This window comes from Camelus bactrianus, chromosome 3 (assembly GCF_048773025.1).
Source record: "Camelus bactrianus isolate YW-2024 breed Bactrian camel chromosome 3, ASM4877302v1, whole genome shotgun sequence".
Lineage (NCBI taxonomy): Eukaryota > Metazoa > Chordata > Mammalia > Artiodactyla > Camelidae > Camelus > Camelus bactrianus.
In genome coordinates this window covers 132,976,742-132,990,430 of record NC_133541.1, presented here as the reverse complement: position 1 = coordinate 132,990,430, position 13,689 = coordinate 132,976,742, and the positions used below count along the sequence as shown (strand labels likewise).

The following is a 13,689-nucleotide window of genomic DNA, read 5'->3' as shown; positions in this document are numbered from 1 at the left end:
AGTGTATTATTGATTTTTTGTTTTAGTTGAAATATTCTATGTGGGATAAAGTAATCAGTGCCTATAAATGAACAAATATGTTTGTATTTCTATGCAACATGGGAGCAGACTACATATGTTTCAATATAATATATATGACTGTGTGTTTTAATCTGTCTGTCAGTGTTTTTATAGTTTTTCAGCAATGTTGTAACATTAGAATTCTAAGAAATTCACTCCCGATACTACTGCAGTTTGTACTGTGTATCCTGTCTTATGTATGGGATTCCACTGTCCCCTAAGTGAGGAATTTCCTCTCCTATTGAGTTAGAAGCAGATTTAAAGGAACTGTGATTTCTAGGCCTTTGCTCTCCATGTGTTTGCACTTGGGTGTCAATCACAATTTTCCCTTTCTTGAGTTTTCATTGTTCAATTAGAATTTTTGAAAATAACTATTAATATGTTTCACTAGTCTCCCTAGAAACTTGATGTTTTTGTGCTTTTCAGTTTTCAATTTATGAAAATTATAAATGCACACTTGTTTTTAAGTAGTCCTTTTTCACTAGATATTTGTTTACCTCTTTATAGTTAAAATAATTTTTTTCCTAATGAATGAATCACTGTGAATGTTTTACAAGATATCTTACTTTTTATTTTTCTTATTCTAACAGGTATATTCATTGTACAGAATTTTGAAAATAAGGATAAACCCAGTAATAACTTAAAAATGGCCTCTAATCTCACCTGGAGATTTTAGTTGTAAGGTTTGAAATTGAGAATTACAAGTCCTCTCATGTTTTTCTTCTTTTTCAAGTACGTTTTGGTTACTGAGTCCCTCAAATTCCCATATGAATAGTAGCAGCAGCTAGTCAGTTACTGCAGAGGAGCCCGCTGGGATTGTGATCGAGACCACGTTGAGTATACAGATCGCTCTGGGGAGCACTGCCATCCCAAGAGCGCTGTCATCTGATCCAGGAATGTGCGTGGTGTGTCTGTCCAGGTATTTAGGTCTTCTTTAATTTTTTTCAACCATGCGTAGAGTTTACATAGTATTATTTTACCTTATTTTTTTGCCTTTATACTGAGTACAATTGTGCAAGGTACTAGGATCAGAATTGTATTATAGCCCCGCCACTTGCTGCCACCATGGACGCTGCACTCTTGCTTTGCCCTGTGTAAAATCTTGCACAAAATAGGACCTAAGTAACTCTCTCTTGAATGAATGATTATATGATTGCTGGATGATGCTGGAGAGTCCTTGTGATGATGTCTTTTTCCCAGACTTTCCCCTCTTCTTAACTATGCCTTTTCTCTTCCTTTCCTCCAACCTGGGTTTCAGCCTGCCTGTGGCATTGATTTTCCCTGAGTGTGGACTCTTCCTTTCACTAGTTCACGATAATGTTTCATGCGGGCTATGAAAACTTGCTAGATGTCAAGAAATAGCAAATTCACTGCATGCTAGTATTTTTAGTCTGTGGTATTATATTATCCATTGAAATTAAATCAGGCTGACCCCCTGAGCCCTCCCCTGATCTCTTTTCTTCTTCCTACGGGTGATACTTCTCTGGTTGCTGTCTGTGCCCTTCCCCCAGACTTGGTTTTGGAGTTGAGTAAGTCACCATCAGTGGAGCTCTCTCTTTAAAGATGAAGAGAACATTTGCTCCTTCTTCCTGGTTGGGGACTTGGATGAGATGAGGTAACAGATAAAGAATGGAGCCCCAGATCATTCTGACCACTGCTCTTTCCGTTCCTTTCTCCAGGGGAAAAGAGTACAATTCAAAAATATAAAGATTGTGAGCTAATGAGATAGACAAGACAACCGAACATTTGTTAAATATCCTTTCATGCCGGACACAAATGTATTATACACACAAAAAGCACACAAATCACGGTAGTACTGCGGTTACAAACGTGGGTCCGAGTTCGAGTCCTGCTCTGGAGTGACCAGTCCTGTGAGATGGAGAACTGGTAGGTCGGCTTAGCCTCTCCTGGACTTGTTTTCTGTCCTGCAGAGATGGGGCTCGCTAGGCGTCCCTCTCCCGTAGAGGTGCTGTGGGGTGTAAATGGCACGCGTGGGCAGCCCGAGCACAGCTGCTCATTCCTCGTAAGGGCAGGATAGCATCGCTTTTGCGGTGACAACTTTATGACCGTCCCGTGTAGACTCTTAGTGCTCCAAAGGGATGCCTTGTGGTTTGGAGATGGGATTCTCACTTCTGTAAATACCCAAGGATTGTGTTATTGGGCCGTGCTGATTTGAATCTATTCTTTAGAAAGTACATATTGTAGATATATTTTTCAAGCATGCATGCTTTTTTCTTTTATTATTTATAGTTCTACCCTCTCATCTCTTGGTGTGACTTTTCATGGAATCCAGGAAACAGTCCTAAGCCACCTGCCTCTTCACACTTCTCCGTGGTGGTTTTCTTCCCTGACTAGAAGAGGGTTCTGCATAGGAAATTTTCTTTGTTCCCCTTTTCTTGGAGTCACTCTGTCTCCCCAACTCTCTCCTGTCCATCTGTCCATTTCTCTACCCACTGATTCTTCTGACATGTTCCAAAAAGCATTTCAGGCAGCTTACAGAAGAACAGATACCAAATAAACAGGTGAGGAAATGGGGCCAAGTTCAGACAGTGAGGCTAGGAGGCGAGCCTGTGTGGGAGATGCAGGCGTGAGACACACGCCTCAGCCCTGTGACTTATAAGATCGACAACAACAGTGTGCCTGAGGCTCCCAGCAGACACAGGGAAACAGGGTTTGTGGGAGATGCTCACTGGCTGTGAAATAAATAAGTGGCTTAGGAGATGCCCAGCCTTTCCAGCTACTAAGGCTTAGGAGAATATTTTGAGTTTCTTCCAAAATCAGAGTATTGCATCTTTTCTTTTTTCAGAGATCTATGTATAGTTTTTTACATTCTATACCTGGAAATTTCTCCAAAACTGCTTCCCACGTGAGTCCCATGGCTCGGGAATGGGGTGGTTCTGCTCATTGACGGGGGTTGGCCAGAAACAGAAAATGACAGCCTCAAAGGAGCCTGGGATTTGTCAGTTATGTTTTGTCAGTGCTGTAGATTTCAGAAAACGCTTTCACCGTTTCTCTCCATCTGAGGTGGCAGCGTGCTCTCTTAGCAGCATCAGAAGCTCAGGGCCGCGGGATGGTGGGGGCTGACTGCACTGCTATCAAGACAGCTGTGCCAGTCACTGCAGGCGTGGTGATTTTACATAGTGCATTTCATGTTCTTTAATAGGTTTCAACAGGTAGTTAATTAACTGAGTTAATTAACATTTAAAAAATATGATGCTTTGTTGAAAAGACAGTTATAGGCAGAATATAAGTTGTGAACACTTTAAAAACGGTTTCATTACTGAAATTTTAGTAGGGAAGATTTAGTTTATCTTATTTACACCTCTCTTCAAAAGTAACAAAGAAACAAGACAGAAAAAGCAGAGGATGATTTCTGTTCTTCCTCTCGGCTTGCAGGTGCCCTCACCTCCAGTGGCATCCATCCAGACACCAGCACTGACACTGGCCGTGCTCAGAACTGCCTCAGCCCTGAAGACACAACTGACAAATAGAAGGGGGACACGCCCTGTGACAGCAGGTGCTCTCACTTTGTGGGTCCTTATGTAACTGCGCAGTGTTATTCAGGATCGCCCGTTCTACACTGTGTGACGCTGCTGCCGTGTCTCCTAGATATTTCTGTAAGTACTCGTGTATTTTTTTCAATGTGTGGTACTAGACATCTAAAAATGCTTTTTTCAGATGAAAAATAATGTGTATTTAATATAATAAGTCTTAAAAAAAGGGACAAAAGGGTCTATCCTGGTCCCACTACTCAGAGATAATAATTAACACTTTAACATCTATTTTCAGTTCTTTTCATCAGTGTGTATTACGTCTGTCATAAAAACGAGCGAGCACTCTGTGCCTGTTTACTTTGTGGAGACCTCCATTTTTCATTCGGCTTATTACACTTTTTTCTACAGTATTCTCTCTCCCCTGGCATGATTTTTAATGACCAGTATAGCATTCTGTCTTGTGGAGGCAACGTCCATTTTACTTCGGACTTAAATAACCTTTTAAATTCCAAGTATATTTAACTGAAATACTGAAAAGAGAACTGTGGTGGTACCGAAAGGCCCCTACATCCCTTCCCCTTTTTTTCCTGAGAGTAAAAACTGCTGACAATGTGGTGTATATATTTCATGACCTTTATGCCTGTCATATATATATATACACATACATACATACATGTATATGAGAAATCTATGTATATGTGTGTGTATATATGCTTTATTGAAAAATAAGGCCATACTATATGTTTTGTGCAGCTCGGTTTATTCACTGAGGTGTATATCATAGACGTCCTCCCACTCCAGACTCACCCGGTCCTTTCAGATAGAGTAGAGGGGTCTCCTGATGTGCAGTAGATTTGGTCTCTTGTGTAAGGACACCTTTGGTGGGAGAGTACTGTGGACAAGGCCTTGGACCACGCCAAAACGCCTGCCCCTTAGTGCCCACAGCTCGCCTTCATTTACCGCATCATTGTCTTGATGGTGGATACTTAAGTTTTCTCCATTTTCCACTGTCAGAAAGGGTGTTTGACTGGCGTCCTTCTTGTACAAACATTCCTGTGATCTTGTATGAGTATTCCTTTAGTTAAGGTTTCTGGAAATTTAGTCCCTGGATGTGACAATTACATACATCACAGGCTCCTTTCAAGTGACTCTAGAAATTCCTTCTCCTGCGGGGAATGAAAAGATGTAGAATAACTTATGTAACCAATTCTCTATCGCTGGATATGATTTCACTTCAGCTTTTCTTCCCACCATTGTAAACAGTGCTGTGTAAATGCTCTGATGAGTACATCTTTTTGAACTGATTTTTTTTCTAAGCGAAACTATTCCTAAAATGGAGTTCAGTCTGTGTGTACACACATTTTTCAGAGTTTACATATCCATTGACACGTCATCCTCCAAAAAGATCGCTCAGTTTGTTCTCTCAAAGATGGACACTACCTAGAATATTTTTTAAAAACATTTGCCAATATGATGAGCAAAATTGCTTTTTCATTGTTTTAGTTTGCACTTGATGACCAGTGAGGTATTGAGCATTTTTCACTCATTAGCCATCTGACTTTTAAAAGGTGAATGATCCCTTTTGTCTTTTGCACACATTTAAGTGAGGGAGCTTCTTGTTGCTTTGTGACAGCTCTTTGTATGTTATGAACATTAACCCCTTGTCTTCATTAACATGTATCACAGAGCTTTTTCTTGTCATTTCTTGCCTTTCATTTTGTTCAGTAGGTTTATTTTTGTTGTGGCCGAAAATAATCTTAAGACAGTAAATGTCTTCTTTTTGGGTTTTATCCTTGATAGTATTCTTAGAAATATTTTCTTATAATGGTATATATCTCCTCTGTAGGATTTTTTAATCTCTATGATGGAGATGATAATACTACTTTTTATAGTGAGGAGAAGTTGAATTACTATAAGCAAAGATTTGTATTTGCTGTTATTAGTACTTTCTAATATTTACATCACTATCTGTAATTTTTCTTGTGGTCATTATGACTGGAATAGAATTTGTTTTTTCCAGGTGATTCTCTGATTGTCCCAAGACAATTATTGAATTCATACTTTGCTCTTTGATTTGAAATCCCAACTGTACAAAATATTTATGTACACTAGAGTCTCTTTTTGAGCTCATGGTTTATTTCTGTCAGTCTTACTTTCTTACTCCAGTGCTATATCTTACATATTGTAAAAATTTATTTAATATCTGACAGTGTGATTTTTTTTATTCTTTTTTCCATCCCCAATTTTCTTGTCTAGTATTATGAGTTTATTATTCCTGAAGAGTTCCAAAATATTTTGTTCAAGTTAAAAAAAAACAGATAAGAGCTGTCATGGGAATTTTTAGTAAGTTTTGAATTATTCTTAGGAGAACGTTCATCTTTACAAAACTGCTTTCCTCCATACAATATGTTGATGTCTCTGCATTCACACTTCTTACTTTACCCCTCAGTACAGTCCTGTGTTTCTCCATGTACAACATGGGCATTGTTTTTGAGTTTATTCCAGATTATTGTTGAAGTTTTTGTTAATTTTGTAAGTGAGAATTTTTTGCTATTATATTTTTTAACTGTTAAAACTGACACCTAGGAAGGCAGATTCAATTTGTAAATACTCACTTTGTAACTTGTCATTTAAAATTGTAAGTATTAAGTACTTGTTACAGAATAGTTTCTTTTCTGTTTTTAAAAATTTGTTTCCAAGATTCTCAAAATGGTCATAGCTAAGTAGTATAGGTGGGGAGACAGATGGAGAGAGGTAGTGTGGCTCATGTACAAACTGTGAGCACTTTCATGGCTGCCTTTATGCTGGAAAAGCCGCTGAAGAGCCCAGGTAAGAACAGGGGTGGCTTTGTACGCACTTGAAAGCCAGCTTTCCTGCCTGTATGGAGAAGCCTGGTGAGTGAGGCAGATATATGATCAAGGTCGAGTGGAGGTTATTGGCTGCACAGAGCACTGTGTCTGTGAGAACAGGATACCATCGCCATGGGAAATGCTTGGTGCCAGGAACAATGCAGGGAGCTGGGAAGCCTGTCTGTTAAGGATTTTCCAGCCCTGGGAGTGGGAAGATCAGACTCTCCATTCAGATCTGAGTTTGAATTCATCCTCTTTAGTTTACTGGTCCTCTGACTTTTCTCAAGTTATACATCCTCTTTGAACTCCTGTTTTCTTGTCTCTCAAAACAGGAGAATTACGGCCTGCTGCTAGAGTGTTTGATCAGGGTAAATAATTTGTGTCTATAAGATGCCATGTACAGTCACAATCTCAGTGAGAAATGGGCTGTCGCCTCTTCTTCTGCAACTCAGTGCTTGATGAGACATGGGGGAAAGCCAGTCCCTAATTTGTGTGTGATGCAAGTAGGAACAAAATTAAAGTCTTGCCTTTCCCTAGTAGTATTCTTACTCCTTTGCTTCATTTACTTCTTTCCTCCTTTCCTTTCCCCTTTCCCCTCCTCCATCAAAAGTTCCTGGGACTCTCTCAGAACACTAGATTCAAGTTACTTTAAAGGTTGGCTCATCCTCATGAAATGACAGTAACATAAAAAAAATCTGTACACATCCCAGAATGCATTGTATTTGATTTACACACACACACGCGTGCACAAAAACACACACACAATCAGGCTACCTCCCACTTGCAGAGGGTGAAGGAACACTTTTTCTGAGTTTTCATTCACTGAGCGTGAGAACAAAGTCTCTTACGCAGACTTTCACCAGCCTTCGTGCATGGTGTTTTTAATTGGATTTCTGCTTTTTGGCCATAGATATAGTATCCTAATAGAAGAGAGAAAGTGAAGACATAGACATTCTGCTGAGATATTGGTGTCATCATATTTGAGTTGGAAAGGGCTTAAGACAGCATAGAGTCATAACTTTTTATGGGTGAGAATCCATGATGGTGTAACTTGGACAAGAACCTGGGTCTTCTGCCATCTTGTCCATGTGGGTGAAAAGGCAACTGGGTGGGGGATGGCAGGGATCTTTCTTGCTTGAGTTCCATGGTCTTGCTAATTTTCATTGCTCAGCTGCCTTTAGTTTATGTCCATGAGGCCTCTCATGGGAAGGTCACTCTGTCCTGATAGATTGTTTCTTATCAGCAAAAAGCTCTGGACCCACTCATAGTTCCCAGAGTTTTCTGCTGACCTGCTGACACTTTATATAAATGAGACCAAGAAACTACTGAATATAAAATCCTTATTGTTATCGTTTGCCCTCGAGTTCCATAGGAATGGGGTGCTGTCTCAGGCTGTCTAATGCTAGATCTGAACAAAGATAGGGTGATAGGCTGTGCTGCTGGACCTCCACAGTCGAAGGGGATTTCCACCTTAGTTTTTAGAATCAGGCAGATGAGTTCAAATATTGCCTTTACCAGTAATTATCTTTGTGACTTGGGGGAGAAACTGTACTTTTTTGTGTCCAATTTTCTTTGTTTGTAAATAAGTTCAGTATTTATTTTAAGGTTTCAGTTTTAGAATTGAATGAGCTAATTCCCTCATTTATACCTAAAATAGTGATCGCGTGGTTCTATGCTGGTGCTTTGGAGGTTGATTACTATGGGACTCGGCAGTGAGAATGGGGGTGGTGGACCCCTGGATAATAGAGCTTATATTCCAGGATATGCTTGTAAAAGACTGGATGTGCAGTGGATTTTTAGTAAATATCCACTCCTTTCCTACTCTGCTTTGATTGTGTATATATCTTTATACTAATATATGAACAATTTTTATTGCAATTTAAATATCTTTGTAGTATTTACAATATGTAGCTATAAAAAATACGTGAAATAAAATGATTTGACTTTTATTTTCTTTTCAATAAGCAAAACAAAATAAAATAGAAAAGAACAAAGTTTTGAAGGAGTAGAAATAATTTTATTTCCATGGAATCAATTCCGAATAATAGGTTTTTTGGTCGTGTTCTTAAACAGCATATAAAATTGATTGGTTGTGACATACTGGAAATGAGGAAACAGTGGAGACATACTACCTCTAATGCAGTCATTTATTTACCAAGTCCAAACTCGTTCTGCTTGCTGCATGACAGGCCAATAAATCAGGAGATGAGCTTTTGGAGTAAGGAGTAGTGACTTTATTTGAAAAGCTGGCAGACTCAGAAGATGGCATACTGATATCCAGGAGAACTCTCTTCCCCAAGTCAGAATTCAGTCTCCTTTTATACTAAAAAGTGGTGGGGGTGTGGTTGGTTGTTGCAAACTTCTTGCTGTACGAATTGATTTCCTTGGAATCCTTTGTTCTTGCAGGTGTCCATGTGGGTCAAATCATGGCGCCCCTGTAAAACCTCAAAAAAAACAAAGTTTATTTTTATTTTGCAACTTGCCATCTCTACATAAGTGTAGAAGAGCTAACATCCTTAAAGATCAGAGCCCGCAGAATAGGCCCTCCTGGATATTTCAGGCTAAAGGCAACTTTCTTTTACAAAAGGTGCAGAGATAACAAGTCTTAGCCTAGAAAACAGGGTACAGGTTTAAAGCCAAATGAACACATCTAACATGGAGTCAAATTTGTTCTTTTCTATTACAATTTCTTTTTCCACCTCATAGATAATTTTAGTAAGAAACATGAGCAATTTTTTTACTTTTGCTTCTTAATAACGGATAAGTGGCCCAACTACAGTTTTGTGAACAGGGATGCTGTGCGGGCATAGGGGTCACAGCAAACTCTTGTTGGGGGTGGTCGACCCTGCAACATGTCTGATGCCCTGTGAGTGTTGGTGAGGGTCCCCCTAACCAGGGGCTCTCTTCAGGAACCACCATGTGGGTATTGACCTCTGGAGACTTCTTTTTCAGCTGTAGGAAATTTTTTTAGATGCTGTGATGAAAAAATCACTACAGCTGGGGATAATCAGGGAATAAAGGAAGGGGAAAAGGGCTTGGAGTAGTGTAGAAGAGGACAGAAGATCAGGGAGCCTGGGGGCTTGGGGGCAGGGCCACGGGAGAGAGAGTAGCAGAGGTGGGGAGGGGCCCGGCTCCAGAACCAGCTCCTGCACCTTTCCCTGCACCCAAGCCTCACAGCTTTTAATTGGGCCCAAGACTCTTTCCTGTCTGGATGTCACCCTGGGCAGAACGTTGAGAATCGAAGGTAAGGGGTGGGCAGCACTCACCTAGGGGGTCACTGAGGACTTTGGTCAAGTCCACAGTGCCTTTTCTAGTCATGTGTCTTCACTTGTTCTTTATCTCAGGATCTGAGAAGCAGGAGCAGGGAAATCAGGGAGAGATCCAGGAAGACATTTGACTCTGTTAAGAGACGACAGTCACAGCGACACGGGGAGCGAGGACACTTGCAGCAAAGTAAAATGACTTCACAAATATTGCATCAGAGCTGCAGGTGTGAGAGAGCCTAAGCCTGTCTCAGAGTGCAGGGGACAAGAGGAAAGGAATGGTAAAATTAACACTGACAATTGAAATTTTGTTAAATAGCCTGCTAATATTAATTGTATCAAATGAATGTATGCAGGTGTATTTCTATGATCATTTATAGGTACACACAACCCCACCAGCCCCTCTTTCTCCCATCGGGGATGGGCTTTCTCAAGCACAGTGCCCCTCCTGGTTGAGTGGGCCACGCTGCGGGTCCTCGCCTGGGGCCAGGCTGCTGCAGGGCACTGAGTCCCCGAGGCACGGCCTGGGAGACATGACAGGAACATCTCTGCTCATAACTGAGAGCCTCCGTTTCCCCCTGCAGTGTAAGAATGCCGGTGACTCAGTTAGAAGCATGCATCCAACCCGTCCTTCCGTGTCATCACCATCTAGAATCGGTGCCTGAATCTTCTGAATTTCTCCAGAATGTGGTTTAAAATCACCTTCGACAATTGAGTGTGTGTCCTCTTACAAGTGGAGGAATTGCTGCCGTTTCCCTGGAAATTACTCACCACTAGTCCATCTGATTTTTCTGTGCTAGGATTCAGTATGGCCTGCTAAAAATTCTGCAGTCAGATCTTGAAACACTGATGAAGAGGATTATTTATTTTATTTCTTTATATGATAGTGTTTTACTTTCAAAATTCAGAGTTTTCGGTTCTTTCAAAAATTTTTTGGGGGTTTGGAGAATCAACGTTTCTCTTACCATCTTTGTGACTTGTTGCTATATGCCTCTCACCTGTCTTCTGTCACTTGTGAGGCAGTTCCATTTGTGACCCTGTCCGGTTTGTTCATGTTATAAAATATAAAGTCTGTAAAAGTACAGTCCCTTTTACTCCGAAGACATTCCACAAGTACTACTTAAATCTGGGTGTGGTTTTTAGAAGACAGAATCATTAGAACATGTACTTGCAGGTTGCTAGTGCAAAATCCCCAAATCAATATTCTAGCTCAACATCTAAAATCTTTCTAATCTACCTTGGATTTGTATGGATAAGTGAAGCAGTTTGCTAAGAAATCAAGACCAGGTTTAGAATACAGGCTGGTGTAGCTCAGCAGGTCCTCCCATGCTGATGCTCTGCCAGAGGGTGGGGCCAAGGGGAGAGGGCGTGTCCTGCCCTTCCTGAGCTGACAGTTTGACGGCAAAGACCTTCACCAGGTGAAGAACTGAGATTTTCTTCTAAGAAGAGTGGGTTTGAAAAGAGTCCTAAAAGCGCGGGAGTGACACAATCCCATTTGTCTCAAGTAGGGGAGAGCGGCTTTAGGGCCACTTGGGAGACTCGTGAGTCCAGGAGTGCAGTGTTGGTGGCTTCCACTTGAGCGGTGAGACGGTTAGTGTGTTAAAGCGAACAGATTGAAGACATGTTTCGATGGTAAATAAGAAAGGATGAATGCTGTCTGTGAAGTTAGAATGGAGTAAGGCCCAGGTTTCTGGGTGGATTAATGAGGTAAATGATAGTCCTGCTGTGCTGTGATGAGGGAAACCTGCAGAGGGAATTCTGGGGAAAATCTGATGAGTTCAGCTGTGGGTAAATGAAAGGCTGTTAGATGTGTGGACTGGGAGCTCTGGTGAGATCCAGTAGTGAGTAGGGGGAGGGGAGAGAGTCTTTCAAATCATTTTGTCTTGTGAACATACAAATAAGGATGAGCAATGACACACTTAACACCTCTATATTTTGGATTTAAAACCCAGTAACATTTTGCATTATTGACTGCAGAGGTTCTTAATTTTTTTAAGAGAAATAAAATAAATAGAAACAAAATAGTGGAGTTAATCAACATCTTAGATTTGATGTGTGTCCTTGTGTATATTTTGATACCTCATCTGTTTATAACTATAATCTACAAAAAGTTAACTTGCTTAGCATAAGAGTTAAACAGAGGGACGTGACACACACTGTTAGGGGTTGAAGCTGATCACCTTGGGCAAATTATGTCGCCTCTCTGTGCCTTAGTTGCATCTTCTGTGACTGCCCCTGGGCCCCTCATCACAGCTGATTTCCTAGACTTGATGTTGGGAGGGAGGCTGCTGAAGGGAGTAAGAAGTGGCAACTGCTAGGGATACTGAAGAGTGAGACAAAAGCAGATTAAAGCCTATAAACTTAGTACAAATACCCTCAAAAGAGAAAGAAACCTGCAGTGTTTTGAGCCACAGCGTAAGGAAAACAAAATCACGTGGACCCAATTCTCTTGAACATTTGAGTATTGTGGGTGGGAGGTTGTCATCAAAAAATTGTCGAGAAAAGGCCTTTTGGTTTCCCTTGACGTTTCCAGTAAGGGTGAGTTGCATAAGCAAAACCCCCCCCCCGGTTCACAGTGGAAGGTGCCTTTTTGTGCAAAACTGACCAAAGGTTGGAAACCAGTCTTCAGCGGTGCTGGTAAATGAAGAGACTTCTGGATTGGGTGGGGCACTTGCTGTGACTTCCAGGTGACCTGTTGGCTGGGGACTGTTAGGCGGGCAGTAGGTTTGCAGGGAGACCCGGGCATAATCCCTTGCTCTGAGGCTTCTGGTCTGACTGGCAAACCTGGGCACCCACAGTCCTAATGGGGCAGCTCGTGATGTGGCCTGGGACACCTGCTGTGCTGAGGGCGAGAAGAGGGTTTCCCTGAGGGGGTGTCCCTACAGAGAGTGGAAACGTCCTCCTGCAGGGGAGGAAGAGCCTCTGAGCAGGGTGCTGGATGCACAGGCAAGACCACCCTGAGCACGGAGGGTTTGGGAAGCCGGAAGTCATACAGTGGCACGAGCAGCCTTGTTCCTGAGAGACTGGAGGTAAAAGATGCTGAAAAGGCAGGCTAGGTTCAGACCCTGTGGTGGGTTATGAGTGACAGGAAAGGACTGGTCAGGCAGGCACGAGAGAACCCTGTGGGCATCCCAGCTGGGGCGTCACGCCGGAGGGAGGAGCAGAGTTATAGACTTTGCCACTTATTAGCTGTGTGACTTTGAGCAAGATCACCCCAGTTCTCTCTATATATATCTTCATCTGTAAAGTGACACAGTGACAAGCTAGTGTCATCAGAAGTCTTAGTTTAGCTCTGATCCTCTGTGTCCAGTCCTGTCAGTGCTACCCTGTGAGGTTCTGCAGCGGCTGCTCTTACCCTGAGATGGGAGGGCGTAGAGGGACATTGTAGCACCCGAGGGCAGGATGGGTTTGCTTTAAAAGCAGACATGTTGCCGCCTGCAGCTGCAGACCTGCAGGCAGTTTGATTGATGGTCGTGGAGAGAACTTTGGAGGCCTTAGCATTGTCTTAAAACTTGTATTCACTTAGGGACCGGATTTGCCTTTGCTGATTAATGTTGAAGATTTGGGCTTCTGGCAAAGCTGTTTTCAGAGATGGGTATATACGTAACATATCGTATAAAATAAAATGATTTTCTTAACGTGTGGGACTTTGCAGTTGTTGGGAACAGCTCTGTTGCTCTGGTCTCCACGGAGGACACTAGGGGTCAGCAGAGCGTGCGGGAGGGCAGGCAACCCACAGTGCTTTTGCCGGCTGTTCTCCCCAGTAGGGCAGTCTGCTGAGTTGACTCTTCTCTGAGTTTGGTTACCAGATGAGCAGACAGCAAAGTAATGAGTTCTGGTGGGACTGTATAATGACAGGAAGAAAGAGGAACCAGTAGTTTTTCAGGACTAGAACACGCTTTTGGTTACTGATCCAGTGTATTCCATTACAGAAGTGATGAGTTGTGTCTATTCTGGGAGTTGATTGAAATAAACGTTCAGCCTAAAATTAAGAGTTGTGTTTCATTTGGCGGGAGGACTCAA

The 13,689-nt window shown here is 41.9% G+C and overlaps 1 long non-coding RNA gene across 2 annotated transcripts in view; it reads left to right on the top strand.

Moving 5' to 3' along the window:
- The window catches only part of LOC141577140 (uncharacterized), a 78,430-nt gene that overhangs the window by 43,772 nt on the left and 20,969 nt on the right, over window positions 1–13,689 (top strand). The window contains exons 2-5 of one of the 2 annotated variants that reach the window (XR_012505771.1): window positions 794–979; window positions 1,740–1,947; window positions 2,867–2,926; window positions 3,457–3,677. This is a non-coding gene — a long non-coding RNA (uncharacterized LOC141577140). The remainder of the gene's footprint in view (window positions 1–793; window positions 980–1,739; window positions 1,948–2,866; window positions 2,927–3,456; window positions 3,678–13,689) is intronic. The other variant, XR_012505772.1, reaches the window with a different exon arrangement.